The 17,330-nt window shown below is 39.2% G+C and overlaps 1 protein-coding gene across 2 annotated transcripts in view; it reads right to left on the bottom strand.

Moving 5' to 3' along the window:
* Positions 1-12,968, bottom strand: part of thsd7ba (thrombospondin, type I, domain containing 7Ba) — a 305,630-nt gene extending 292,662 nt beyond the window's left edge. For both annotated transcript variants that reach the window (XM_079617501.1, XM_079617502.1), the window contains exons 1-2: positions 12,902-12,968; positions 9,250-9,340 (exon numbers count right to left, since the gene is read on the bottom strand). The gene's annotated coding sequence lies outside the window, so the exon portion shown is untranslated. The remainder of the gene's footprint in view (positions 1-9,249; positions 9,341-12,901) is intronic.
* Positions 12,969-17,330: the final 4,362 nt, after the last annotated feature.

The raw sequence follows: 17,330 nt of genomic DNA, 5'->3' as shown, positions 1-17,330 counted from the left end.
GTATGAAAGACAACAACTCCCACAATGCACCACATTGCAAAGCTCCGCAAGCCACTCCCACTAATCTAGAACGGCGCATATGAGGTATCCGCCTATCAGAGAAATCACTCTTCCGTCTACAAAGCTAGCTAACCACCAGAGCTTGAAATTAATTTCACAAAAACATTAAAGCTAGTTGGCGAACTCATTAGTGAATTACTCCTCGTTTGTATTTATTTCGAAATGGTGAATTATTGCATGGTACCGGGATGTTCAGTCAGAACAGATGCGGTGCGGAACTATGATGGTTCACAACACAAACGTCCGTGTCCTCGTCTGATTCAGAGATTTCGTCCAGGAGAAATTGGCATCGTTGAAATTCTTTGCAGCAGACGGACTCTATCTCTGTGTCCGTATGAGCACAGGCACCACCACTCCACCCCAGCTCGAGCCAGTCCGGGCTTCTCGTCCGCGACAGGCAGGTCTTCTGCCTCGGCTGCACTCTGCAGAAGCCGCCGGCGCCTCCTGTTCCTCCATAGACCTCAGCTGCTATACTGTGCTCATAAAGGTAGCCACGAACATCCGTTTCTAACATAACTTCGTCAAAATAAAAATCCTCCCCAATGCATCCGTCTGAAAATTCTGTATTTTCCTCCATATATTCGAAAAGTTTCTCCTGGTGAAATCAAACGCACTGGCACTGATCTGTGATAGGTCTGTTAGCGCATTAGGTACAACCCCCTATGGGCGGGTTTGAAAGGGTGGGAACTTGTGCTTGTAGTCTTTACAGAAATCCCCCCTTTTTACACTTCCTCCTACAATGACGTCAAATGACGATTTTTGCGTCATTGTAGGAGGAAGTGAAAAAGGTAAATAGTGGATTTCTCTCGTCTCAGGGGAAAATGAGAGAATGTTGCATGACCATTCAATAGTATGACAATGGACCTCTTAAAGCAAATGGGTGGAGTGTCCCTTTAAAGGGGTGGTTGATTATGATTTCACTTTTTTAACTTTAGTTATTATGTAATGTTGCTATTTGAGCATAAACAACACCTGCAAAGTTACAACGTTCAAAGTTCAAAGGAAAGGGAGATATTTGCTTTTAAATAAGTAGTTTTTATAAGGACTACTGCAAATGGCTGGTAGGGACTACACAACATTCCTCCTGGGTTAGTGACATCACCAACCCTAACATTTACATAAACCCTGCCCCTGGGAACAGGCAGTCCATGTTGAGAAGAGGAAGGGTTGTTGTAGTGAGTCTGCTCAAGCTGTCGCATCCGTCTTTTCACATGCAATACAGTACGTAACACAAATGCAATATCATGTCACTCTTTAGGAATCTTACAACAGTTTCCACACAAGCGATTTATAGATTATCATGACAGAACATGCTAATCAAAGACTTGAAGATAGTTAACATCAGCAACATACTGTATTCATCAACTAACCATTCAGAAATGTCCTGTTGCATTCTACATGTTGTCACTTCTTCTTGAGTCACTCCATCCTTTTCCGACTCAGGTTTAAACATAAAAGTAGGGCTGCACGATTATGACAAAAATCATAATTGTTGATTATTCCCTTGAAATTGTAATTACGATTATCACAATTTACATTGAATGACGTTTTAAATTGCTTTATACCAGTGGTTCTCAACTCGTTTGGCCATGGGACCCATATTTCCCTATGGTCATGGTATTTTTTTTAATATAAGTGTACTGTCCCATTTTACTTAACATACACATAAATTGTAAGAACATGACTACTGATAAATAAACCGCAGGCCTATGAGGTTAAGCTATTAAGTAGCAGTCCCAAACTAATTTTTGTTAAAACAATGTTGGTATGAGCCACCACAGTCATATAAAAATATACAAAATAACACAAAGTGAAAATAAAGTGGGGTTATGGAAACAATAGTTACCATGTGAAACACTTGAATACACACTACTAACAAAATGAACATTAAACCTGCATGCAAATCCTTCTCAGGTAACACTACGTACCATTTATTGGTATTTTACTTTTATTTCGTGACTAATTTACAACGTAACGACGTTGCGTGCTCGTAGTTTCTTTTACGCTTTATATAGTGACGCGATATACAGCGCGCGCCGCCACATTAGCGTGTGCAATGGAAAAGTGCGCACTACTAGCGCACTATAACGACTGACAGGACAGGAACGTTTTTTTAATTTCAGTGTACACATATGTCTGTGGTAGTTCCTATTGTTCTGGGTTCTCTGAAGTAGTCATGATTCGCCTCACAACGTAACATGCTCTAAAAACACCTCTTATGCACGCAGAATAATGTACGTTTTTTGTACTCGCATCTTTGAACGATTACATAATCGCAGCATCCGTAATCGCAATTAGAAATTTGATTAATTGTGCAACATTTTAGTGCTCATCTGCGTGAGGTAATCGGAGCAGCTAACACACAAACAAGAGCTCTTGAAGCTCCGCCCTCTGTGCCGGGAGCAGCAGCTCATTTGCATTTAAAGGGACACACACGAAACAGTGCGTTTTTACCAAGCGGCAACCTCCCCGTCTCTCTCTCTCTTGAAACCAACACGGAAGTGAATTAAACTCAGCTTAATTCAGTTAATAAACAGTCATCGACTGGCCGCTTGAGGCTGGCTGCAGAAGTGAGTCATCCCTGTATCTCCCCCATGTTAAAATGCCCAATTTTACAGCAGAAAAAAACATGCTTACAGCCTGGAACTCAAAGTGGTTTTGGTCTATACAGCTAATTTTGTCCTTCATGAAAACTGTGAGGGGGGTGAATTTTTTTTTATAACTCATTCGTTTAAATTATATTAAGCCCTGAAGTTTAATTAAGCATAATTAAGGACGTGGATTGCCGCTGATGTCAATGCTAGCCGTTTGTCTGCTGTTCACCGTCACTTCACCTCAGCAAATTCCAGCTGCTGAACTTGCCATCTCTGCTGTGTTTGTGCTTTTTTCAGGATTATTTCATACACTCTTAGAAGAAAAGGTTCTATATAGAACCTCAAAAGGTTAGGCGCTTCGTATTTGGAACCCCTAAAAGGTTCTACACTCTTAGAAAAAAAGGGTTCATTGGGGTTCTATATAGAACCATAGGGTTCTTTACTCAACTCCAAAGAACCTTTTATGCTAAAAAGGTTCTATAATGACAAGAAAGAACCCTTTCTTGGGTTCTGTATAGAACCTTTTAGGGGTTTCAAATACGAAGCGCCTATAGAACCTTTTAAGGTTCTATATAGAACCTTTTCTTCTAAGAGTGTACAATTTAATGCACCCATTTCTTCGCACACGTCTTTGGATTCCGTCGTTGTCGTCGAGTATCGTTCGAGAGAACAACCAGTGCTGTATTTCAGTTGTTTTCCTCTGTGAACATGCAGTTGCTTTTTGGAGTTTTCAGATTTAAAAACGTCTATAGATATAAAGGCTACACTTGTTCTGCGGTACCGTTGCTCTGGAACAGATTATAATATGTTTATGTACCGTCAGATGAAATCCTGCAGGTGCCAGTGCTTTCTCCATCCATGCAATAAATGCACATCCTTGAAAGAGCGCGGATTTCTAGCGCATTTACTTGAACTTCATAGGTAATATATCTATGGTTTGACCCATTTGAGATGCGGCCAAAATCAGAATTTAAAATGGACTGAATCATAAAGCTCTCTACGAACTTGACGAGCGATGCCGCACTAACGGGCTTGTAATAAAAGAGTGACTGACATGTATGCACATAAATCATGGTCACACACACACACATACACACTCTCAGAGTAATATTTTAAGTTACTGCATAATACATTTTCAACTAGCAGAATAGCTGTACAGAATCACTTGGTACTGTGAGTAGCATATAGCATTAGCTCCCAAGCCTGAGCTAACTCAATAAAGTCGCGCTAGGTGGGCGTGGTTTCAGATAGCCAGCCTCCTCAGCTCCCCCTCTTTGCCCATATTCTGTTATCCGGGAGTGACGAGCGGTGACGCGAGGCCAAGATGGCGACGGACGGCTCCGCCCACTTTAGGCTTCAAAAATGCTCTTCAGAAACCTACGGGTGACGTCACGGACACTACGTGCATATTTTTTTTTACAGTCTATGGTTTTTACTGACCCTCAAAAAGGGACAACTTAAACATGCTGTAAAAAAATATCTGTGGGGTATTTTGAGCCATAACTTCACATACACACTCTGGGGACAACAGAGACTTATTTTACATATTGTAAAAAGGGGCATTATACCACCCCTTTAAGACTTCATGTCTGTTTCTCAAAGCCTCATTTTCAAATTAAATATGACATCTACCCTAAGCTCCATTGCTTATTTAAAAAAATGGTGTTATAGGTAAAAGGCAAATAGATACTCTAATCACATCAAATTCTTTGAATCCCCAGTTTTCTGATTAATTGTGATGGGTAAATATATTCAGGTCAATGACATGACACAGGCATATTTTTGTGACCAAGTGCACAGTCCTATTTAGTTTGAATTCATTTTTAGTACATTTAATTAATACATTATTTTATGTTTTGTTATCTTAAACCTCCAAAATGTCAGGTGGTCCAACTGTCTGAACAAATGAACAGACATACGAAAAATATTTAAAATGGTGACTTAATAAAAAAATTATATATATATATATATATATATATATATATATACTAGGGCATTTTAGGTTTGAAAAATATCTAGCCTCATGAAGTTGGTATGTCTGTGTTGTAAATGTTCAAGAAAAAAAAGATCAGATCAAATTCAGATCAGTGCAATAGGAATGACCCTTATGTCGACAAGTCAAGACAATGAATGGATTAGCATGGACTAATGCATGCCAGTCTTTTTTATCTGTACACTATATGCTGCTCTGAGTGTTGCGTTTCTCTGTGAAGTCAAACCAAACCACGTGAGCTGAGGAACCGCAGCTGAACACAGCTTCAGCAATTCAGGGCTGACAAATGAAAAGTAATTGACTCAGGAGCTAGAAATCAGACCCAGTGGAGGAGGAGTTATCATTCTGAATACTGATCAGCTTATGTGATTGACATCTAACAACACAGAAAAAGCCCAAAGCACAGAGGGTTTCATCAGCAAGTGTGGAAACATTCAAATTGTTACAGACAGCTATGTCTGCAGGTGAAAATTAGTTGGACATTGTGGTCCTCTCTTGGGATGTAACCCCAAAAATAAAAAACTCAAGCCAGAATTCTGAGACGAATCTCTAGGCCTATGTGCAATATTTCTTAATGGAATCATCAACAAAATACACAATGCACTGTACGATTAATACAAAACAAAGCAAAGCAACGACAAAAAACACATGCCTGGTTCCAAAATGTCTTAATTTTCTTAAAGATTTTAAAAAGTCTTTGTTACAACATCTAAGCCATGAACCAAACCAACCAGCTACAAAGTGAATCAAAAAGACAAACTTTGAAGCAAAAAAGTACTTAAAAATCAAACAAAAAGACTAGGCTATGTACAAGAGTGTTATTGACAGCTTTAAATATAGAAATACAATCCCATGAAGGATTGTAGAATGACATCATCATATTAAAAACGATGGACAAATATAAAACTACTGATTTAAAGATGCTTTCCTATAAAGTATATAAAAAAATATATATATATATATATAAATATATTGAAAAATATGCATACGTATACAACAAATTTATGAATTTTGAGAGCATTGGAAGACTGACTATTATGTAATTTGAAGTGCTTCATGGGAGTGGGTGAGTGGGTAATGTAGTTTCTCACAAGGATTGCAGCTGTTAAAGATGATTACCGGTATTTAAAAATAAGTTAAAGCAGGCTAAACAATATAACATTAGCCTACTTATAAAATCATGCAATCAACAGGTTTGAAATAAAGTTATCATCAACGACAACAAGCAATGATGGGTCACATCACTGGTCAACACAAAAGTCAACAATCAATCACTGTCATTGTCCCTGCACAACTTTCTTTTGCTGCTAACATTTCACTGGTTCGAGTTAAGAGAGGCAAGCGTATCAAAGTGAGCAGGATGCAAGCTTGATCTCTCCTGGGTGACGGTGTTGCCATTCAAGGAAAAATTGTGTGCTCGACTATTAACTTATAGGGCCCTATTTTAACGATCTGAAACGCAAGTGTCAAAGCGCAAAGCGCAAGTAACTTTGTGGCCGGATCCCGGCGCTGTTGCTATTTTCCCGGCGGGATAAATTACTCTTGCGCCTGGCGCAAATCTAAAAGGGGTTGGTCTGAAGTCGCTTCATTATTCATAGGTGTGGTTTGGGCGTAACGTGAAATAAACCAATCAGAGCGTCCTCTCACATTCCCTTTAAGAGCCGGCGCGCTTGTTCCATGGTGGATCGCTATTATAACGGCGGATTTGCCGGCGCACGCCAGGAGCGGTTCACAGCCGAGGAAACCGATGTTCTCGTCAGGACCGTAAAACACAGAGAAGTGACATTGGGGATGATGGGAGAAACCCACCCAAATTAGCTTCGGTTAAACAGGCGTATAATTTGGGTAAATGTGTAGCCTAATCTAGATTTTTTTTTTAAAATCTAGATAGATCTTTTTCACATCTTCACGGACACAACAATGATTTCCCTCGTGTGCTAATATTTTTTCTTGTAATAATGTATGATTTGCAAAAATATGAAAACTGCTGCGTCTGTTTATATTAGAGAATCAAAGTGGATGCGCGTTAAAGGATTAGTTCACTTTTAAAGTGAAAATTCTGTCATCATATACTCACCCTTAAGTTGTTTCAAACCTGTATGAATTTCGTTCTTCTGCTGAACACAAAGGAAGATATTTAGAAGAATGTCGGTAATCAGACAGTTTTTGGTTCCCAATGACTGCCATAGTATATTTTTTTCCTACTATGGCAGTCATTGGGAACCAAAAACTGTCTGATTACCGACATTCTTCTAAATATCTTCCTTTGTGTTCAGCAGAAGAACGAAATTCATACAGGTTTGAAACAACTTAAGGGTGAGTATATGATGACAGAATTTTCACTTTAAAAGTGAACTAATCCTTTAACACACTACATTATGGCCAAGCACGCGCCCTTAAAATACCATATCACTAACGCGCAACGCGCCACTGTCTTTAGACTGTTTTTTTCCTGGTTAGTGGCGCAATTGCTTTCTAAACCTGGAAAATAGCACCAGGGGAGTTTTGCGCCGGAACACGCCTCCTCTTTGCGCCGAACCGCCCCCGCGAGCGCAAGTTCATTCCCTAATTTACCGACGTGCGTCTGTGGAGGGAAAAGTCCGCTGTGCGCGGGTGCAAAATAGGAATGATACATGCGTCGGTGTTCAAAGTCAATTGCGCTGGGTGCAAGATAGGGCCCATAGTCACTAGTAATACATATAAGAAGAACAATATATTTTATTTATATTTAATTTTTTTTAAATATACAGAATTATACAAGTCTACCGTGCACTTTTTTCCCCACGAGTCTAGAGAAAATGAATAGAATTTTGACTTACAGAACCTAACTTTTGTGCTCTACCGTAATTGTTTAAAAGAAACTCATATGTATGTGTGTGTATATATATATATATACACACACATGCATATACATACATATACACATACATATATATATATATATATATATTTATTTATTTTTAATAATCATTCATAGTAAAATATGCAATCTGCATATTTTAAAAAATAATTTATCTGTGCTTAGTAAGCACTTTCTCTAGCATTTATATTCTGTTAGGAAGCCATGTACCCAAAACAGCTTGTTTTGCTCAACAGCCTGCCAACACGAAGAAAAAAAGACTTTGCATGCAAGAACTCTGCGCTTTCCCTCAGCTCGCTATGCAATGACAGAATTGGCCAATTTCACCACCTGCCCTGGGCGGTGTTTACACCTCACTCACCTGACAGGGGAAAGAGGCTAATTAAAACCAAGGGAACACTTAAAAGTGTTGCTTATCCTTTAGGCCTTGTTTACACTGGTATTAAGATGTGTTTTGGTCAATCAGATCACAAGTAGACGACCCAGACATGCCCGTTTACACCTGGTGATTTATCCTGTCTCTTTTGTCCACTTTCAACCACTTCTGTCCGGATATCTTTGAGGAGGGTCTTTTCAGATCTTTCAATAACGGACAAAATAAGCTTGCACAATTTACATATGAACGTGCCTGGAGACGACAGAAAAGCACGAGAGAGCATCAGCTTTCTTTTCTGCCCTGACAACTGCAAGGACCACGCTGAACGCTTTGATAGCGTGTTAAAAATCAGGAATGGTAGGAGAACATTGTGCTGGGTTTGTTTTTCCTCTTTAAACCAAACTTGGGTCTTCAGCCGAAAAAGTTTAATTCCTGTCTGGCTAGCGCACTTCCCATAATGTTTAGCATTAAGTCAGTAGGCGTAGAGTAGTCTTTTGCTGCTGTTCAAACACACTTTCCGACTCTACCTCTGGAAGTGGTCGAAAGTGGACAAGCTCAAAGCGTTTTAGATCACGTTTACACCGGTTCATCCACTTGTGATCCGATCGACCAAAATGGATCTTAAAGGTGTAAACAGGGCCTTCGTTTTTTAACAAAACCGAATTTAATCGATTACATTTCCATAGCGGTAACTGACCGTTTCAAAACATACTTTCAAAGATCGATGGAAAACAAAAGTGTTGGGTTTTTCACTATTAGCATGTAAAGGAAAGTACAAAAGTATTCTACACTACTCAAATGAACAGTACTGAACTCTTGGGATTCAATATCTGATGATCTTATCATCTCACAAAAGTTCCAAATATTGAAAAGGTTTGTTCAACATTTTCTCAAACAATGAGGTATAAATAAGACGTCAGTTCTGTGGCAGAGGTCTCAGATCCGCCCAGCACACAGGCAGAGGGATTGTGGGAAAACACTGCCTTCATATACCTCTCCACATTCATCTGTCCTAGAGCAAATTGGCTGCCACCAGGGTTGGCAAGGATCATCCTGCTGCAAATGAAGACTGAGCCAACATAGACGGGCCTGTCAATTTGGCCCCAGCATCTCTGGGACCTTCCGGTCCCCAGACCTGCCCGCTCCAAACCTCACCACTATTAAAAGTATTCGCAATTCAACTATGGCCAAGGGAAATATTTAACCATAGCGCTGTCAAAGCGAAGACATATAAAAATTAAACCCCTGCTCTTCCAGGGCCAAAGATGAGAAAGTTGAAGCCATTTACCGAAGTGGAAGCAGCAAGGCGTATTACCTGGGAAACAGAGTGGTTTGTTTATTAGAATAGTAGTACGGGTCGACATACCTGTCAGCGGATTTTCCATCTCACTTGGATTAATGTTCCTCTTGTGCGTCTGCATCTTCATCATTTTGTTATCCATTTAGGTGCTTTATGGCTGTATGTAAACAGAAACAAAGAGCTACTTGATTTCCACCGCTGAAGAAATGGCTGTCATCTCAAGCACTGATATAAACAGTGGCGTAATAATTGAAGTGCTTTGTAAGCTTTGACTAAACAAAACACAAAGGGTACTGGCCGTTGGACACACTGGCAGCGGGGAAACAATCTTCTATTTGCTTTGATTTGTGTAAACCTATTTAGCTGACAAACCACCTGGACCAATTGAGATCAATGGTTTAATCCAAATGCTAAGTGTTCCTCGCTGTAAATGCACATGTTAATAATTATGGCGGCGAGGTGTCATTATATTCCTGTAAGGTGTCTCGAGGGATCCGACTCCAAATGAGAAAGCTTTGTCTCAATTATGGGCATTTAAACAGGGGGAGTTCGAGATAAGGTGAAATAAAAAATTACCCTAAAAATATACTGACAAACAAATTGCATAATATCAGGGGTAATGTATCAACAATCCCCTGAAAAGCCTGCCTCCCACAATGTTTAATTTTCATAACTGCGGGTAAAGCGGTTTCGCAGTCTCAGTGGATAATTTCACATGCTTTTGTTTAAAATCTAATACGGTGGAAAATTACCTCCAGTACATTCATTTCCCCCCCCAATCCTGCCTGATAAATCGTGCCATTTGAGATGAGAAGAAACAGGTGGGTTTTAAACTGCAGCTTGCCTGAGATGACTAGTGCAAGTCATTTCCATTTTGAGAGGTTTCTTTATTGCTCTCAGTTTTGTTACATCTGTTTTCTGCCATGCTCCTTCACCTTGCCTGAAGTTTCTTTGCAACATCGGCTTGTCCAATTTGTATTCCTAAATTACCGAGCATACCATCACTGGCTTAAGACTTTCTGAGAACTGAAACACACCTGCAGCGAACCAGAACAAGGAGCAACTAATCGTTTCATCTGCGTTTTCATGTTTGTTCACCTTTTTAACACTGAGCTTTAATTGTGTTTCCGAATTAGAAGCACTAGAGAACGTTTAGACAACAGAATAGATTACTCTAATGTTTGTTTTTCCTGACTGAAACAAATTAATCTCATCCTTCACAATTAAACTAACCGAAAATGAGGCAGTACGTTACTCACTGTCAAGACGTATGGTTGTCTTCAAAATAAGAGGGGATTTATGTTCACCATAGACCTTATTCAGAGCAGCGCCATGACGGGTATGAAAGTGAGGCTGTGAGGGTAGCCCTTATACACAGGTTTCTTGTATACAAACAATACCGGATGCGCGCGCATCCAAGAGGCAAGACCGCTATATGTTATGCCGAGTTCTGTAAAAGAACATTGTAATTAACGTAGATTTCGCATTGTTTGTAAATTCTTGTTGACTCAATAATAAACTGCAATTTCAGAGTTGGATCTGTTTGCTTGTGTTTCATTTGCATATTAAGATAACATTATGTAAAACGTTAGTTACTTGACTAGAATGAAATTGTCCAACTAAGTTTGCGAATCAGAAAAACCTGACATACCCTATGCATTTAGGTTAGTTTACAGCACAACAGCTCCGCGTCATCTCTGCTTCTGCTGGATATAGCCGTAAAGACTGTTGCTTTCTGCCTCTTAGATGCGCGCGCATCTGTGTGATGACGTTGCACAGAAACCCGTGTATATAGCTAACGTTAAAGGAGAACAACGACAAAATTTTTCGGACAAAAATTTTAGGTCGAACTCCAAAGTAGTCGATTGTTGAGTTCACGCGCGTGATCATAGGCAACTAAACCTATGCGCGTGAACTCGACAATCGACTACTTTGGACTTCGACCGAAAACAGGACGTAAATACAAGTATGTGCGTTGGCTGAAATAACATCATTTTTATTCATATCTTTCACATCTACTGCAGTCAGATTCACTCGTGTTCACTCTGAAGGAATCATCTAACATGGCTGGGCAATTGTAATGACATATCGAAGATGTTAAAGGTGGGGTATGTAATTCTTTTTTTTCAAAATCAATTAAAATCCTATTCCTAACCCACTTACAGCCACTGAGTTAGAAGCACTGAAATAAAAATTAAGCAATTTAATCATCTGTGGAGCAGGCAGGACTCAAAAAACACCAGCCAATCATTTCCAAGACCACCTAGAATCATTGGACAGTAAGTGTGTCAATCAATCGGTCGTACCATTGATTGGTCCATGTTCTTTGAATGGGTGGAGTCAAAGGAAAGAAGGTAGGACCATTTGAGTTGTGTATTTTCAAAATCTACCGGCCGTTTTGCAAATCACATACCCCACCTTTAAGAGGCTAAAAGCAGGTTTAAAACTTGCACCATTGAAGTCAACAGGGTGCAAATTTAAAAAAGAGGATAACACGGTGTAGGCAACACCGATTTTTGTCGTTGTTCTCTGTATTGATAGCACTCCAAATTTACAAAAAAATGAGCTCAATGTTAAAATTGACCGGAGTTCTCCTTTAACGTTACTGTCTAGACTCTATGAGTACAGCATCCGCTGTAAAAAGTTGTATACAGCAGCTCCTAGATTACAAATTTTCACAGCTTATATTGTCGACAGTTTTTGGTCAACTGATTTGGTCAAATATTGTATGTATAATATTTTTCCAGTGTTTCATGAGCAGAACAATCCAAAAACACATTAATTAAAAAAACAGTAACAGCCCTGCCCAATAAAGAGATGCATGTGTGTCCCTCACAGCTTCGCGATGCTTTCATTCCCAGTAAAAAGTCAAAGATGGCGCTCCTGTCATCAATAACTATTAAAGGTATAGCGGAGGATTTTCTTTTTCCGGGTGGGTAGCCTATACTATTGGTCCACCTAAGTGTCAATCATTCTGGTGATATGTTTACGTAAGGCTGTTCACACGCTGGCGTGCGCTAAAAGCACAGGTTGGGCTTCCCACTGATGCCGCAGTCGCGAAGATTCTACTAGACAGGTAAAGTTTGTCATGCTATTTGGAGAAATCCGTTTAAAATCACTGCTAGTAGGCGTTCCCTCTCGGGAGCAAATAGAGTGTTTTTAGGTGCACTTTTTAGAACGCATAGGTGCTTTTAAAAACGCATAGGTGCATTTAAAAACGCATAGGTGCATTTAAAAACGCATAGGTGCATTTTTTTTTAATGGAGAGGGCGGGTCTTTTCTAAAATTAGGAAAGATCCTCCGCTATACCTTTAAGTCGATGCGAAATTTATAAAGGAAAATGGACTTTGCGCGGGATGGGGGGAAACGATACTTTCGCATAGGCCTAGTTGAGACAACATTCTACGTTAATAACTGTGTAATTTGAGCGCACGCGAAAGCTTGTCGCAGATTTCGCATGGTTGAAGGTGGTCGCACGGATATTCGACGCGTTGACCAAAAGAAAACTTAATTTTAAAAAGACTTCTGTGAGCTGTGCTTCACAACAATAACGTTAGCTGCTACTCGCGGTCCTTTTTCGCTAACGTCTACCCCACCCCCAACTGTCACTTCAGGCAGATATTATAAGGCAAAATATTTTAACATTCCCGTGCAAATAGGATGTAGTACTGGGTGAGTAACTCATTAAAGTTATTATTATGTTCATAGACCTACCTACCTGTATGCTTGACGGTTATTTTTAAATTAATGTAGCGTGACGAAACGATGCACTTGATTCAAATAGCACTCGGAAGTTTGAATCGTTTTGCGAACCGATTCCTTTAGACGGTTCAACAACTGATTCACCCAGTCTCCATTCATTCCCAAAATATCACCCTCTCCGCTAGATGGCACCTACATCCAATGATAACAATGATTGTCCTTTTGATGGGCATAGTCTTAACCATAGGTCTTAACGCAGTTACATTTTTAGTAGCTAGGGCTACTGTTTTTAAACAAGTTTTATGGTGCATGTCTGCTAATTACCGGTACAGGCTAATGCACAACAACTCTGCCTGAAATGTATAAATAAATAGGCATCAAATATCTGTTTTAGAACAGCAACAGTTCTGAAAATGTCTGTAAGAGCTGGATGAATTAAATAGCTCAAATGTCATTTCTCATTTGCACACATAACATAAGAAGAAGAAAAAAAAGTGCCAAGAACATTTTGTTCTACAACAGGAAGTGGTTTTGATCAGCAGACTAAATCACACTTTATCTCAAAACGGTCTGAATGTGAAACTATATAGCCTCACTGAAGAAACTCAAAACCCCCTAAAAGATCACCATATCAAAAGTTCTCTTTTGCTTTTGACATGCCCACTAACAAAGGCATGTTGTTCCACCACATCAAGAAAAACAGAAAACAAAAATGTTTTAAAAATTCATTATTTTGTCATTCATTATTTAGAGGCAGCATCGGCATGATTGATTTGCAGGCTTTCTCTCCCTTTTTTTCTGCCTAATTAGCCTTTGGGCACTCGGTCACAATAATACAAGCCATCTTTTGTTTCCTGTGGCAGCCTTTACTCTGGGATCCATACCCACGCACACATGGGAATACTACATGTCACTAGAGAGCAACTTCCCATCATGGCTGCAGGGCAGGAGTGGAGCCACACGGTGGAACCGCCACCATCCCTCTTACTGATTTATGATCTGGAGAGCAACAATAAAACAAGGAGGAGGCCCAATTATTCTTCTGAGGGAAACCGGAGAAAGTATGTTAGCCTTGACTGCTGGAGAAGTGGGCGTGGGAGAGAGGAAAATTAGTCTGGCCCTACGCAGCAGGTTGCTTTTCACCCGAAACCCAGCCATCTCTAACTAAAGTCATGGAGAAACAGATAGGCCAACCAATGTCCGGTTTTAAAGCCTGAAAAAGTGGCTTTCGATTCAGTTTACTCATTGGATTAAAAAAAAGTATACACACCCCTGTTAAAACAACTGTTTTTTTTTTGTGTGTGATATACAAAAATAATGCAAAAATGAAAAGAAGAGTCAAGATGTGCCAAATTCGACTTCTATCTAAACAGACTGTGCTGTAATAACGGGGTGTGCACACTTATGCAGTTGGTTATTCTCAGTTTTTTTTTTTCTCTGTGAAATGTCACTTTGGTTTTTAGTGGCATTGCAGAGGTTGTAGCCTAATGTTTACATTTAAGCTGCAAAAGTTCTCCTATGATTTATCTTTGTTTCATTTTTTCACATTACAAAAAAACATCATTATACTATTTAGTCGATAGCAAATACTGATCTCCCTACAGAATTCTTCTGCGTATTATTAGTTGGTCTCACAGTAAAACTTTACAGTGGTACTCTTGCAGCGCATGCAATATAAGAAAGCTGCAATTTTACATCGTGAGAACATCTGAACACCCAGAGGAGACAGAACACAAGCGCTTAAAAGGAGGAAAAAGAGAGCAGTCTTCACATGAACCACTGTGATTCATCAAACTTTGATTAAAGCACTGATATATGCCATCTCTAATAGCACTCAACAGAGTGATCACAGATTAAACCTGGAATCTGAAAGTCGCTTGACATATGCTTTGATTTAAGTTCAATCAAAGGAATAAGGGGAAGATTGAGGATCCTGAATTAAAGTGTTTGGAGTGCCACCTGGTGACTGTTTACCATATTGGTTTATGTTAAATGTAAATCTTGACAGGGTCACTGTCAGATGAGGTTACTACTTTAACCCTTGATCTCTGTTTGGGACCCCTTTCTGTAAGACCCCAAGGTCATTTTAATAGCTCAAAAAGCATACTTAACATTTTAATATACATTTACAACATTTCATTACATATATATAATCATTTCCACGCAGCATTTTTGGTCCATTTTAAGACAAAGTAAAATTATGACTTAAAATAACTATTATTAATTTTAAATATGCAGTGTGAAGTCAGACAGTCTTAACAAAACATGAGAGTTTATTACATTTGACTCAAAGATTTTCATTTCTGGAAAAAGTTTTGAACCCCAAAAAAAATAAACGTAATGGTTCAGCCAAACACATAGATGCTCTTCCATCAATATGAATTTAACCATCATAATAAGGATGCAAATGAATATCATAATCAGCCTTCTTTCACAGATGGCAGTGCACATGTTGTTTTTCCGTCTATGCGTCTGCATTTGTGTGATTGTGTTTATTTTGGGAGAATTCAGTGACCCTTCAAGTCAAAGTCAAATTTTGTGAAGTGAATCACAAAAAAAAACTCTACTTTGTCTTTGTTAGCCGGTGAGATGCATTAATACTGACAGGACTAGGCAGATCGGGAGATTTATGACTAAAGTGCAATGACTTCTGAACCCTGTTTTGCCCTGGAGTGCTGTAATGAACACACTACTCTACCCTCGGAGCACAGCTATAACAATTAGCATACAAACAGGAGCAAGATGTTACATAATTAACTTCTCAACCATGCAATGCTAAAAACCGTTGACATATGAGAACATAGATGTTTAAAACTGTGTTGCATTATCATTCTCCGTGATAATGAGTTTGTAGGAACAGCATGTGCATAGCTAATCTTTGTTCTGATTGGCTGTGCTTGGTGAAGATATGATTTACATCGATCAAAGAACTTAAACGACATAACGTCATTATAAATAGGAAGATCTGTTTGCCAACATAAATCAGATCAGATTAACCAGTTCCTGTAAATATCATATTCTACGTAACTGCAAACCCTGAACCTGTATCTGAAGAAGTCTTGGACTCTATAACTCAAACCTTTTCACAGGCATTTTCCATTAATATGGTAGATTCTATTTTAATTGTTGGATATGGATACAAAAAATTCTCAACCATATCCATATTCAGCTATTAAAAAATCACACAACAGTGTCATCATTTCGACGGCCTTACGGCATCTGCCGTGCTCAACCAGATAACTCTAGCTATTTAGTTAGCTTTGTTAAACGAAACAAAAAACTTCATTTTAAGAATTTCAGACCTTATTTTTTTTACTCTATTTTTTTAAAGTGGCCATGCACTGACTTTCCACCCATTGAGCAGATAATGGTGGAAAGCAGCCCTGTGGGAGGCCTTGAAACACTGAGCTGAATGCAGTTCTGCTCCAGATGTGTCACCCTGCCATTTTCCTCAGCAACAAAGCACAATCGCCGTGCTCCGCTTGTGTGCTTTCAGAATGGCTGTGTCATGTCACTAATCTCCGGGTGCTTGCCTTTGTGTGTGGCTCCTTCAAGCCTGAGCTCTAGCTATTCTGCTATTCAACAGGCCACACTTCACACCTCCTGTCCTCCTCCCCCCCCCCCCCCCCCCCCCACTACAAGACAAGAGGCCATCTGCCCCTCTAATAGATGTCAAGAAGACTCCTGAGGAGGAGTGAGGTACAAGCTTGACCTCTCAGATTTTAAAACCATGCAACTTCCAAAAAATAGTACTTGCATATGGACCCTTTTCACAGTCGTTTCCACAGTTATTGAAATATTAAACCTAGCAATGGTTTTTCTTACTTATTTTTTAATGCACATTTATAACACTATACTGTTATATTACCTTGTCATTAAATTACAGAAAAATGGTTAATGCTTTTGCATGAGTGTTTCTACAACGGCTGAGGGAGTGACAGCAAATTTGACATCTTTCTCTCTTCTAACCAATTGTAATCAATCCTTCATTATATTCTTTTGCTATAGGGGAAATGAGAACGCAAGCAATGCATTTGTTGTAGGCTACAGTTTACGTTCACCAATCACCACTATAAAAGTTTACCCAACTACAGTATGACTTAGAACCCAGGAAATGTCAAAATTGTCCATTATATGTTATCTTATAGAGTGTTATTTTTTCTTCTATTATGTTTTATGTCACTTGGGGCTTAAGTGAGCCAGGATATCCATTTTTGCCACCTTAAAAAAAAAAAAAAGGCTTAGACCCCTGTGTAAAGGTGTTAAAATATTTATTCATGTCTATTTCTAAATGAACAGGAGGTTAATGCGATCAATATAGAGTCTATGGCTCTGCAACCACTTTACTTTGCCATCGGTTGGTTTTAGAATGTCATAGAGCATGAGGTCATGCTTTAAAGTGGCTTTCTTGATCATGAATAAGCCCCTCTCTCATTACAGGTGAC

Source organism: Phoxinus phoxinus (genome assembly GCF_949152265.1).
Source record: "Phoxinus phoxinus genome assembly, chromosome: 7".
Lineage (NCBI taxonomy): Eukaryota > Metazoa > Chordata > Actinopteri > Cypriniformes > Leuciscidae > Phoxinus > Phoxinus phoxinus.
The sequence above is the reverse complement of the archived record's forward strand: the minus strand, read 5'-3'. Positions and strand labels throughout refer to the sequence as shown.